We start from the raw sequence: 11,035 nt of genomic DNA, 5'->3' as shown, positions 1-11,035 counted from the left end.
GCACTTCTCTGGACACACTCCAGCACCTCTGTTTTTCTTCTCACACAGTGATTTCCTAGAGCTAAATGTAAAATGTCAGGCAGCTCTTTGGCTACCAGTGTGAGCACTAGTGATAGCACTGCAGGAACCTGCTGCTCTTCCACTTTTGGTTCAGTCAGCGTGTTAGAGATGTCTCATCTGAGAAGTCTCATAGCTCTTGTGTGTAAGAAACTGCATGGAAAAATAGCAGCAAAGAAGAGATAGTAATTGTAAATAATAAAAAATAAAGCTTTCAAAGAAAGATCTTCATGTTCATATTTCAGGTCCTTAGCCATCTGTTCTGTTCCTCCAGATTAGGAAGAGGACTTCTGAGAACTCAGTTACCACAGACTTGTTGCCCTCCTTTCCTGCTGAGCCGCAGCCAGTTAGGAGGACATTAGTATGATGGGGCAAGAGCAGTGGCTCACAAGTGAAGTTTTATCCCATCCCACTGGGAATTCATCTCAGGGCATAGGACAGCCGGTCACACCAGTGGCAGAGTTCTAAAAGCAGCATGCAGCATCCAATCAACAAAAGTTTGCCAGATGCTATTGTAATACACATTTTGGCTGACTTCTGACTATTCTGGGGCCCCTTCCATTTGCAAATTGGCATTCAAGGTAAGGTCAACGTTTACCTACAAATCCTGCCAAAGCTTTCCTCCATTACCGTTAGAAGCAGACAGAAGTGTCCCAGTTTGCTTTGCCTGATAGCCAAGACATGCACAATGGCCAGGTTAAACTGCCCCTTTTGTTGTAGCTGCATGTGGGTGTTGGGTGCAGGCCTCTGAATGGATGTGGAGATAGATCACAATTTTATCCAGGATAGCACCTTAAATCTCCCTTTATACACCTTGATGTCAACATAAGTGTGCCTGAGTGTGCCTGAGTTTGAGGTTTTCCTGTTTTTTCAGTCTCCATTGAACGCACATCCTCATTGGACAGAGGAAAGGAATTCCTTAGTAACTCTGCAGTTAAATATAATTCATATGAATTGAGAAATGTATGTACCAATACATGCTTCCAATATCCTTGAAAAGCAGTAACCCACATATTACACCTTTCTGCTATGAGTCTCACCTCATAACAGAAAAGACTGTTCTGCAAATATATAGTAGCATCCAGATTTTTCTTCTGCAAGATACTTCCAATAATATTACAATATTACAGACAAGAGTTCTTTCTTTCTTTCTTTCTTTCTTTCTTTCTTTCTTTCTTTCTTTCTTTCTTTCTTTCTTTCTTTCTTTCTTTCTTTCTTTCTTTCTTTCTTTCTTTCTTTCTTTCTTTTCTTTCTTTCTTTCTTTCTTTCTCTTCTTTTTCTTTCTTTCTTTCTTTCTTTCTTTCTTTCTTTCTCTCTTTCTTTTCTTCTTTCCTTTCTTCTTTCCTTTCTTCTTTCCTTTCTCTCTCTCTCTTTCTCTCTCTCTTTCTCTCTCTCTTTCTCTCTCTCTTTCTCTCTTCCTTTCCTTTCCTTTCCTTTCCTTTCCTTTCCTTTCTTTCCTTTCCTTTCCTTTCCTTTCCTTTTTCTTTCCTTTCCTTTCCTTTCCTTTCCTTTCTTTCCTTTCCTTTCCTTTCCTTCCTTTCCTTTCCTTTCTTTCCTTTCCTTTCCTTTCCTTTCCTTTCCTTTCCTTTCCTTTCCTTTCCTTCCTTTCCTTTCCTTTCCTTTCCTTTTCCTTTCCTTTCCTTTCCTTTCCTTTCCTTTCCTTTCCTTTCCTTTCCTTTCCTTTCCTTTCCTTTCCTTCCCCTTCCCCTTCCCCTTCCCCTTCCCCTTCCCTTCCCTTCCCTTCCCCTTCCCCTTCCCCTTCCCCTTCCCCCTTCCCCTTCCCCTTCCCCTTCCCCTTCCCCTTCCCCTTCCCCTTCCCCTTCCCCTTCCCCTTCCCCCTGAAACACACTGAGATCTCAGCTGGTACTCAGTATTTTTTCTGCCCTCAACCTGTACTTTAGATTGTCCAGATGAACACAGATGAGAACATCCAAATGAGATGTATGTCATGGATGGATGTTGCCCAGACAAGAACTGGAAGGAAAAATGTAGAACTTAATAGTTTTAGGAGGATCTGGAGAAGGTTGAACGCTTATATTTGTTCTGAGATGTTAGTTTTGCCTGTTAAATGTGAAAGTGATGAATTATTAATGTTCTGGTTAACATTAAATAGCTTAACTGTATTAACTTCTAGAGTGCTTTGCTGCAGTGATTAGGTAATATGTGGCCTTCAGAGTTTTTAAAGGAGATGCATGGCACAGTTACATACAGAAAAATAGTCTCCCAAGCTGAGTATTGCTGAACAACTCCATCAGGACTGTGAATGTACTTAGCAATTAATACCTTTCCTGATAAAAATTCTTTCAGTTTTTTACATGTTTATTTAAAATAACTGGATTTTTTTTTTTTCAAATAAAACCAGCTGCACTTCTTAAGAAGTACTTGTCTTTAGAAGGTCTTTGTAAATGCCTTTTTGTGTATACCTAGTGAATATATTAATGCTTTTTTTTTATGTTCTGGGTCAGGCTGTGCTGAGATCAAATGAGGCAGGTGGGCAGAACAAGCGGAATGATAAGGAATAAAATTTCTACTGAAGTGTCTGAAACTCTTAAAGAATGGGATTTTCCTCAGTAACTATACATAAATTAAGCCATGCTTAATTTACCTTTTAAAATGTACCTTTAAAATATGAAGAGCTCCCTTGGAATGGTCATCTGATTGCACTGCCTTAAATGTAGTGGGCATGCACCAAAAGGAGGATGTAGTCCGCCAGATTTGTTCATCTATCTTGAACCTGAATTTTAGGCACTCAGACAGTATTCCTAAGTCTCCTCAAGCCATTAATTATTCATTTAGAGAACAAGGACCCTGGAAAGCTCCTACACGGAGCTCAAAGTATTACCAAAATTTGGCACCTTAAGTTCTCCCTAGGAAAAGTTCGTACTTTTTCTTTAATTGTTTAGGCAGCAGGCACAGATTCAGGAGGTTTGTGTCTTTAAATATCTACTATTTCAATGTGTTCCCTTCAGCAGGGTGTTATTTCTTCTTCTGTGTTTTCAGAACACCGAACTCTGCTGAATCTTTTTACAGTGGCTTCAAGCAGCACTTTAATGGAAATATTCAATGTTAATATCTGTGATGGCTCTGAAAATCAGGATGAGAATCTTACCTGGCTGTGAGCAAGGTCGCATCCAGGCTGTTCTTCGACTTCCACCTCCTTGTGTGATACTGTTTAGAAAGCCTCAATACTAACCATGACTTATCCGTCCTGCTATATATATAAAGCAACTGATATTCTTCTCTTCCAATATATGTGTCTACTGGAAGAGTGATAGGACTTTTTTAGCATTTTTGGTGGCAAACATAAGAGGTTTAGAATCACGCCACTTACAGAAACGCTAATACTAGATGTCTCTCTGGAACAGTCTTGTTTTAAAATCAAGTTCTAGAAGACAGCTTTGCTTTCTTCAGTTTGTATAAAGTTTCATTACATGTTCTGCTTTTATGTTTCATGTTGTTATCACAAGTTTCTTGGCTGAAAAATCATTTATTCAGGGTAGTAAATGTTTCATTATAGTTAACAATAGTGAGGTTTCTTTCAACATGAGGTATAATAGAGATAGCACTGCCAAGAGAATTTAAATTACTACTTCCACATTATAAGCCTGAATTGTTGAGGTTTCCTGGGTACCTTTTCATAGCAAGTTTCACTAGTAGCAGAAAAATTACCAGATTCCAGAAAATATGAATTTGGTAAAAGGCACCTTTATACCTCATCTGCACTATATAAGCAGATTTGCTTCTAGCAACTGTAACATACATTTGCACATGCTCATCCTCCTAAAAAGAAAAAAACTATATTTGAAGTGCATGAAAATAATGCCCCTAAAATAAAGTGAAGATTATGGAGTCTCTTTAGAAACTTCAGTTATGGAGAGATTTCATTCTCTTCAGTGTTTCTCAAAAACGCACTTTACTAATCTGTTTTGTCTGATTAGTATCAGATTCAGAGTCTCTTCGTGATTTATTTTCATAGAAACAGATGTTATCATTTGTGGTAGAATAGAGACATACTCTGGGCATTATGTAACCTCCTTTGGCATTAACTTATGTACATGTTTTTCCTTTATTTTGCCATAACATTGTAATTGTACCCAAATGGTTCTCAACATGTTTCCATAGATACTTGACATGTTCAGACTTTGTGCAATGTATGCCTTGGTCTCACAGACAGCACTTGTTTATAAACTCTGAGATCTGCTACGCCCATAGTTTTCAAATCATAATTGATACTGGTTATAACACAGCAGTTTTGTTCACATATTTCAGTGCTGTCCACCAGCTCTTATTTTTTTAGCTTGTGATGAATTTTGCAACATCTCTGCTTGCCACTGAAGTGTTCATAGAGTGCAATGGGCTCCCTTAGTGGGAACCCTCTCCACACCAGCAGGTCTAGGGACTGAAGGTGAAGGCTCCAGACTGGGAAAGAGAAAGAACAGATGATTTGGGAAAACCGTATGAGCATAAAGTACCTATGGAGAAACAGCTAGATGCTGGAGCCTCCCTAAAGATAGTCTGGCCTGATGTGACACTTTTGTGTTTGCATTAGTTTGACATTCTCCTTCAGAAGTTGCTGCTCTGTTTGGGCCCTGCTAATCAGCTCCCAATTTTTTTAGTTAGCTCCTACCTAACCAGAAGATTTGTCACAGCACTTGTAGGCAATTGATCGGAACATATTTTAAATCACTGGGAGCAGAGATGTACCTGAAGAATTCTTTTGTGCTAACCCAATCTATTTCTACCTCCTGAGATGAAAAGTAAGGACCTGGCTGATATCAAGAACAGATACAAAGTATGCTTTGTACATGCACAACAGCTCTTTGACTGTCTTTTGTGGAGGGTTTCTCCTCTTCCACAGACTTAATTTCTTGCTGTTTCTTTAAAATCCTACTGGCCACCCTCAGCTGGCAGGGAAGGCAAAGGAGTCAGATATCTTTTGAAGTAAAGACGATTGTTACTTCAAAAGCAGGTCAGCGGATGGGCTTGGACTGGGAAATGACATTTTATCTGGATGTTTTGAGAGGCTCAAAAACCTCTGGTTGCAGCTAGAATGTGTGCAGGAAAGGGTCTGCTCTATAAGCCAGGTCAAACAGGCTGAACCCCCAAAAAGTACAAGAGAACATCTTCCAAACTTCTGGTACATGTGTTTTACAAGCCCTGCTGAGGTGAATGGAGGAGTCTGTGCTGGGACTAAGCTCGGGCAGCACCACATAGAAGCACGGGTGCCCCAGCCACTGGATCTGATGGAGCAAATCTGCATCAGCCATTCTCACTCATTAACTGTATTTTTTTGTCAGTGGAGAAGTACATGAAGCAAGAAATTATTACCTAGTAGTCCCCATCCTCTCAATTTAATGTATAAAATTTCTAGCAATGCAGACCTTGCACAAGTGGAACAGATTACAGCTGCATGGCCTTCATATTTCTTTGCCAAGTATTGCTTATGATAATTTCCCCAAACTTAAAAAAAGAAATTCTAGAGAAAAATCAAGACATATTTTATCTTAAGTTATTATTATATTCATATATATATGTTATCTTAAGTAATTTTTAATAATTCCATATTATGCCAAAAAAGTTAAAATACATTCAAAAGAAGTAAACAATTATTTTTGTGATTTCTGAATGGAGACAGTTTAAAAATCTTCAGCATTTTGTAGATATCAAGTCACCACTTGATAGTCTGTCTTCTGGACAGTCTACATGTCCAGAAAGCAAAATTATGAGCATGATCTTTATCATCTCATGTTGCAAAAGAGACCAGAAGAAGAAAAAGCACAACTAATATGAAAAGAAAATATCATTTATGAGTTTCTGTGTTTCTAAATTAGAAACTGTAATTTTTTTAAAAAATCATCAATAGTTTTGGTTTGTTCCGTTTTTGCTGAACAAAACAGCAGTTTTGCTGCTAACCAAAGTCAGTCTCAAATTTGGCACTCACCTACAGGCTGTTCTGCTTCAAAACAGAGCATTGGCCAAATATATGCAATAGACTAATGTTAGACTAATACAAATTTTTAATAGACAAGAAAGTATTTTTCTCTGTGTTCATACACTTGAAAGGATGTTTCAGACTTTTTGTGTGTGTATTCAAGAGCAGATATGCTAGGATAATGGCGCTGTATCATTGCAATTTGACTCCTGTCAGGGCCACATTTGCTGTTGGCTAACAAAAGTGTTGATGTCAATGCAGCTGTATCAGCTGACTTTTCAGCTATTTATCTTTAGTTTTCTGTCAATGTTTACCTGTAACAACATGCTCAGAAAAGTAAAAGCACTGGAAATTTCTACTTCGAATTGTGGCAGAGACGAGCATGAAGATTTACATGACTGTGGGTTTAAACCACAGCTGACAGATACATTCTTTGCATGCAAGCATATTGATAAAGATTAAGTTCAGTGCAAGAAGATGCACATTTTTAATATCTGAGCTCAACAGAACACGTTATAGTAGCTGAGCATAGCTGTCTGAAATTAATAGCTCATCATTGTGATTTAACTAGAGAATAACAACAATATCTGTTCCTTCTGCAGAATGGCTTTAGTTCATGGCAGCATATTGATTTGTGGGACTTTTATCTACCTCTCCAAGCTTGAAAGATTTACTATCTCTGACCTCTTCTTGTGCTTCATCATGTTTTGCAGCATTCATCTCTTGTAGCATCAGCCTTAAGTATATTGTAGGTAATAAAATGTATCTTCAGGCTCACGATGAATGAGGGCAGGTAGAACTAGAGTTGTGGGGTGTCAGCTTCTGGGCTAGATATCCATGTCACAGTTTCCTGTGACCATTGTAGGGGGCTGGACTCACTGAGATGCTGCCTCCCATTCCTGTGTTCCTGCCAGAATTATTTGAGCCTTTCAGCAAAATATTCCAGGAGGTTTGGTGATGTTGAAGTAAACTTGCCAAAAGCTTCTGTTAACAACTCCCTGCAAACAGTGCCTGCGTCTGCCACAAATGAGTGGTTTAGGCCACTTCAAGAGTAACAGTCAAAGGTATTACCAAAAGCAGGTTTTAATATAAATTTGTGAAAGCATGACTTAAAAGTTTTATGGCAAAGTTCACTCTATTATTACAGAGATGAAGCGTACAGGGAAAGTAGAATTATGATGAATTTTGCATGATTTACACAAGGTCCAGGGTAAGGGTGCATGGGGTAAGGGAGATTTCCCCATTGAGTCATGAGTTATGGAGTGGGCTCCCTTGCTTTCTAAACTTCTGAGGAGTCTAAATGCAACTCAATCCAAACTTCATCTCAGTCTTCATCCATGGGATAGCTAAAGGATTTAACGGAGAAATTATGCTGTTGGGTCACAAGATTCAAAATGGACTCCCTTGCTTTCTAAACTTAAGATGCAGGCTGGGTGTGGCTGAGTCCAGTCTTAGCATCAGACCTGGGAAATGGTTTCTGTCTGAAGGATTTAGCAGCACTCAGTAATTGACTAATTTAATATTTACAAAGTGCTTATATAGGACTAACCTTAATCAAAATAGTAACTCAGTTATCTGTAGGGTGTTTAAATCAATTCGTACATGCATGGACACAGACACAAATATGTGTGTGTGCCCTTGTGTGTATATATTTATATATATGCACAAAGGTACTTGTTAAAAGTTCCACTTTGTTTCACTGCAGTGTCAGTGAATTACTCACATTGAATGTTTTGGAATTTCTCAGTGGGAGAGGGTTGAGTGTCAAGGACTGGGGGTGTCAGCCGAGGCCAATTCATCAGCTTTTGGTGACAGTCCTCTGAGACTTGATATTTTGCAAGCTCTGAGTGGCATCCCACTCTGAGGGACATGCTGGTACAGCCTGCTGTGGTCTGGTAGAACTCAAAAAGGGCCTCACGTAGGACCACAGTCTATAAGGTCACAAGATGGCATTTTTTTCATTAGTCCATTTCCATCCTGACGGTAACCCAAGTTGATAATTACTGAAATTATTCAAAAGCCCAGTTTCACTGGAGTTATGATTCAGGTGGGTAACGTTCCAAGGGTATTAGGGGATGACTGATTATTTCTCATTGCCCTCCTTGGTCAGACAGCACCTGTCCCTGATATGAACAGTGTCGCTCCACCTTAGCCATGCAAGGGTTCCTGGTATGGTCAAGGGACATTTACACATTACACAACTCATTACACAAAAGCCAAGGCCTAATGAGAATTATTGAAATTGTAGAACAGGCTTGAGGAGGTAGAGCAGACCCCAGGGGAGTAGGGAATGCACCACCACAGAAGCCCTGTACTGAGACTGCAGAGGACTGCCATCCTTTTGGGCTCCTTCTCTTATAGAAAGTCTGGCTTTTCTAACTCTCAATATTATATAATTTTATTGGCACAATATAACAGCAAGAATAAACATTTAGTAGGTAATATAAAATTTGGACAACAAAGTCCTATCTCTGCAGAATCAATGGAAAAAGCTTAACTTCATCAATGGGGTCACTTGATGTGTTTGTACTGGCTGCAGAATATGATGGCTGTCTCGAGCTGAGCTAACCTGCATGTTCAGAGGACTAGGCTGAGCATGTTAAAGGAAAGCTTCATAGGGCCTGATATAATCATGGTCCAGACAGTTTCTGAACCACCCCATGTGAAAACAGTATCACGCCATACTCTGCAGAGAAGGCTTGCAGTGACTACTGGCTGCAGTGAGACAAGTCTCAGTTCAGAACTCTGCTAGAGGACACAGAGCAACTCAGTCTAAAGAGGATTAGGAAGTAATTTTCCATGAAGACAGTAATTTTCCATCCACTATTGACCCTTATTAGCAAAGAGCTGATCAAGTGGAATATGGGGCGAAATTGTTCCCGTGTGCCTAATGAAGGGGGCTGTGCCATGGGGCCTGGGTGCATATCCAAGAGGTCTTACATTCATAGATTTATTGTATCATAGAATGGTTTGGCTTGGTAAGGACCTTTAAAGAGCGCTTAGTCCAATACTCCTGCCAGGAGCAGGGACACTCTTCAATACATCAGGTTGCTCAAAGCCCTGTTTTGAACACTTCCAGGGATGGGCCATCCACAGCTTCACTGGGCAACCTGTTCCAGTGTCCCAGCAGCCTCACCATAAGAAATTTCTCCCTTATGTTCCAGCTAAACCTATCCTTTTTCAGTTTAAAACCATTACCTCTTGTCCTGTGGCTATCAGCACTGGTAATAATTGTCTTTTTTACAAGTCCCCTTTCTATATTGATAGACCACAATAAGATCTCCCTGCAGCCTTCTTTTCCAGGCTGAAGAACTTCATTTATTCCAGCAGAGCCATTTGGCCTTGTGTTGCTTAATATCCACCCTTCCTGCCACCGTGTATATAGTTGTGACAGTTGCTAAGCATGTGAGGGATGAGGAAATGCTAAAATAGCAATGCTATTTCAAACAATAGAAATTAAATAAAAAATAGTAGTGCTTATAGCATAGTATGGGACTACTTGCTATTTTTATCCTGATCATGCTTTTGTGCTGCTGCTCCTTGTACATGCATTTATACATCACCCAATTTCACAGTTAAATTAAAAAGGATGAAGAAGAACAACAGACATATTTAAAGGGATTTGGAGTTACAGATTGCAGAGCTAACAAACCCTTCAGATCTGCAGTGCAGTAATTTGTACTGTCTTACGGCACACTGGGTTTCAAAGCATTTTATACTCATTAGCAGAGTAAGTTAAATGTTTGTTTCAGCCTGATTATGAAGAAAATGTGTAATTTCAGCACCTAGTAGGTGTATTACTGGCCTTTGTTAGATTATCATGTTTTACACTTGGTTCGTACTAATCCTTTTCAGATTTTATCAAAATAGAAATCACAGACATAATTTTCATTCTTCCCTTTATAAACTGGATGTTAATGAAAAGACAGTGATGAAATTCTGGGGGATAAAACCTCATCTGATACCTGACCCTTTATTGTTCAGGATTTTGGCTAAGTACATTGATAAATGCCAATTTAGTTACTAATGCCTCTAACACCACTGTAGCTCCAAAGTAACAACATTGTCAGGACTTCCCTGTTTCCACTTTGTTACAATTCTATTCACATTACTGCTGAAAGTGATGTTTTTTAAAATAATATACTTTAAACAAGATAAAACAGCCACTGCTACCTCTCCCCACCCCTCATCAGAATCCCATTCTGCGAGTTAAAGTGCAGTCCCAAGAGACGGTCTCTAGTGACAGTGCCAGCATTGACAATTATCTTGGGCCTCACACAGCAGAAAGCCTTGTAATAGCTTAGAAAAGTGTCAGTATATTAGCTTCCCATTTCCAGGTGGTATTTTAACAAGTCAATATTGGGTCTGTTTTGAAATTGATTTCTTTCAAAATCACAACAGAATAAATCACTTTCCACAAATGCCAAGAAAGCACATGAGTCTATGCCTGCTGTAAAACTAAAATCTGAAATTTTAGCTAAAATCAAGTAAGCCATCACCTGTTCCTTTTTCCTCTTGCTCTCAAGAAAAAGTTAAAAACTAAAAAAGTAGAAAACTAGCATAGCCTTTAAAACTAGAGAGGTTTAGTGCTTCTACTCCAAAATGAAAGGTTCAGGATATCTAAGCAGGAATCAGCTATGTGACAGACAGCACTCTGGCTAGAATGGGAAGAGTGTAGAAATACTTAAAAGAAATCAGAGTGCCCTTTCCCAGTAGAGTAGTTAGGATTGCATTTTAACACACAAGATGTCCTTATAGTTCTAGATTTAGTGATGAAATCCTTCTCAGTTAGGAATCTTTGTCCAGCTATGATGTACAGCAGTTTGTCCCTGTTGGAAAAAGGGAACAAGGGGAAGCTATGTGAGGATGCATCAGAGGGTGGTACATGAAGGGAGAACATTCAGGAGCCATCCCAAGCAGATGTCCTGGGCCCACACCTGTTCTCATTTTCTCTCTTGCCCTAAACATGACTCCTTTTCACATAGTATGGGCACACCTGTCCTTCTTGGGGTCATATGGGTGACTCAGAGCATACAGGAGAGAAAG

General features: G+C 39.3%; 1 protein-coding gene across 1 annotated transcript in view; it reads left to right on the top strand.

The window, feature by feature from the left end:
* ATP10A (ATPase phospholipid transporting 10A (putative)) overlaps positions 1-11,035 on the top strand; it is a 110,950-nt gene that overhangs the window by 31,989 nt on the left and 67,926 nt on the right. The window lies entirely within an intron of this gene.

This window comes from Vidua macroura, chromosome 2 (assembly GCF_024509145.1).
Source record: "Vidua macroura isolate BioBank_ID:100142 chromosome 2, ASM2450914v1, whole genome shotgun sequence".
Lineage (NCBI taxonomy): Eukaryota > Metazoa > Chordata > Aves > Passeriformes > Viduidae > Vidua > Vidua macroura.
Note: the sequence above shows the minus strand (reverse complement) of the source record. Positions and strands in the feature narration are given on the sequence as shown.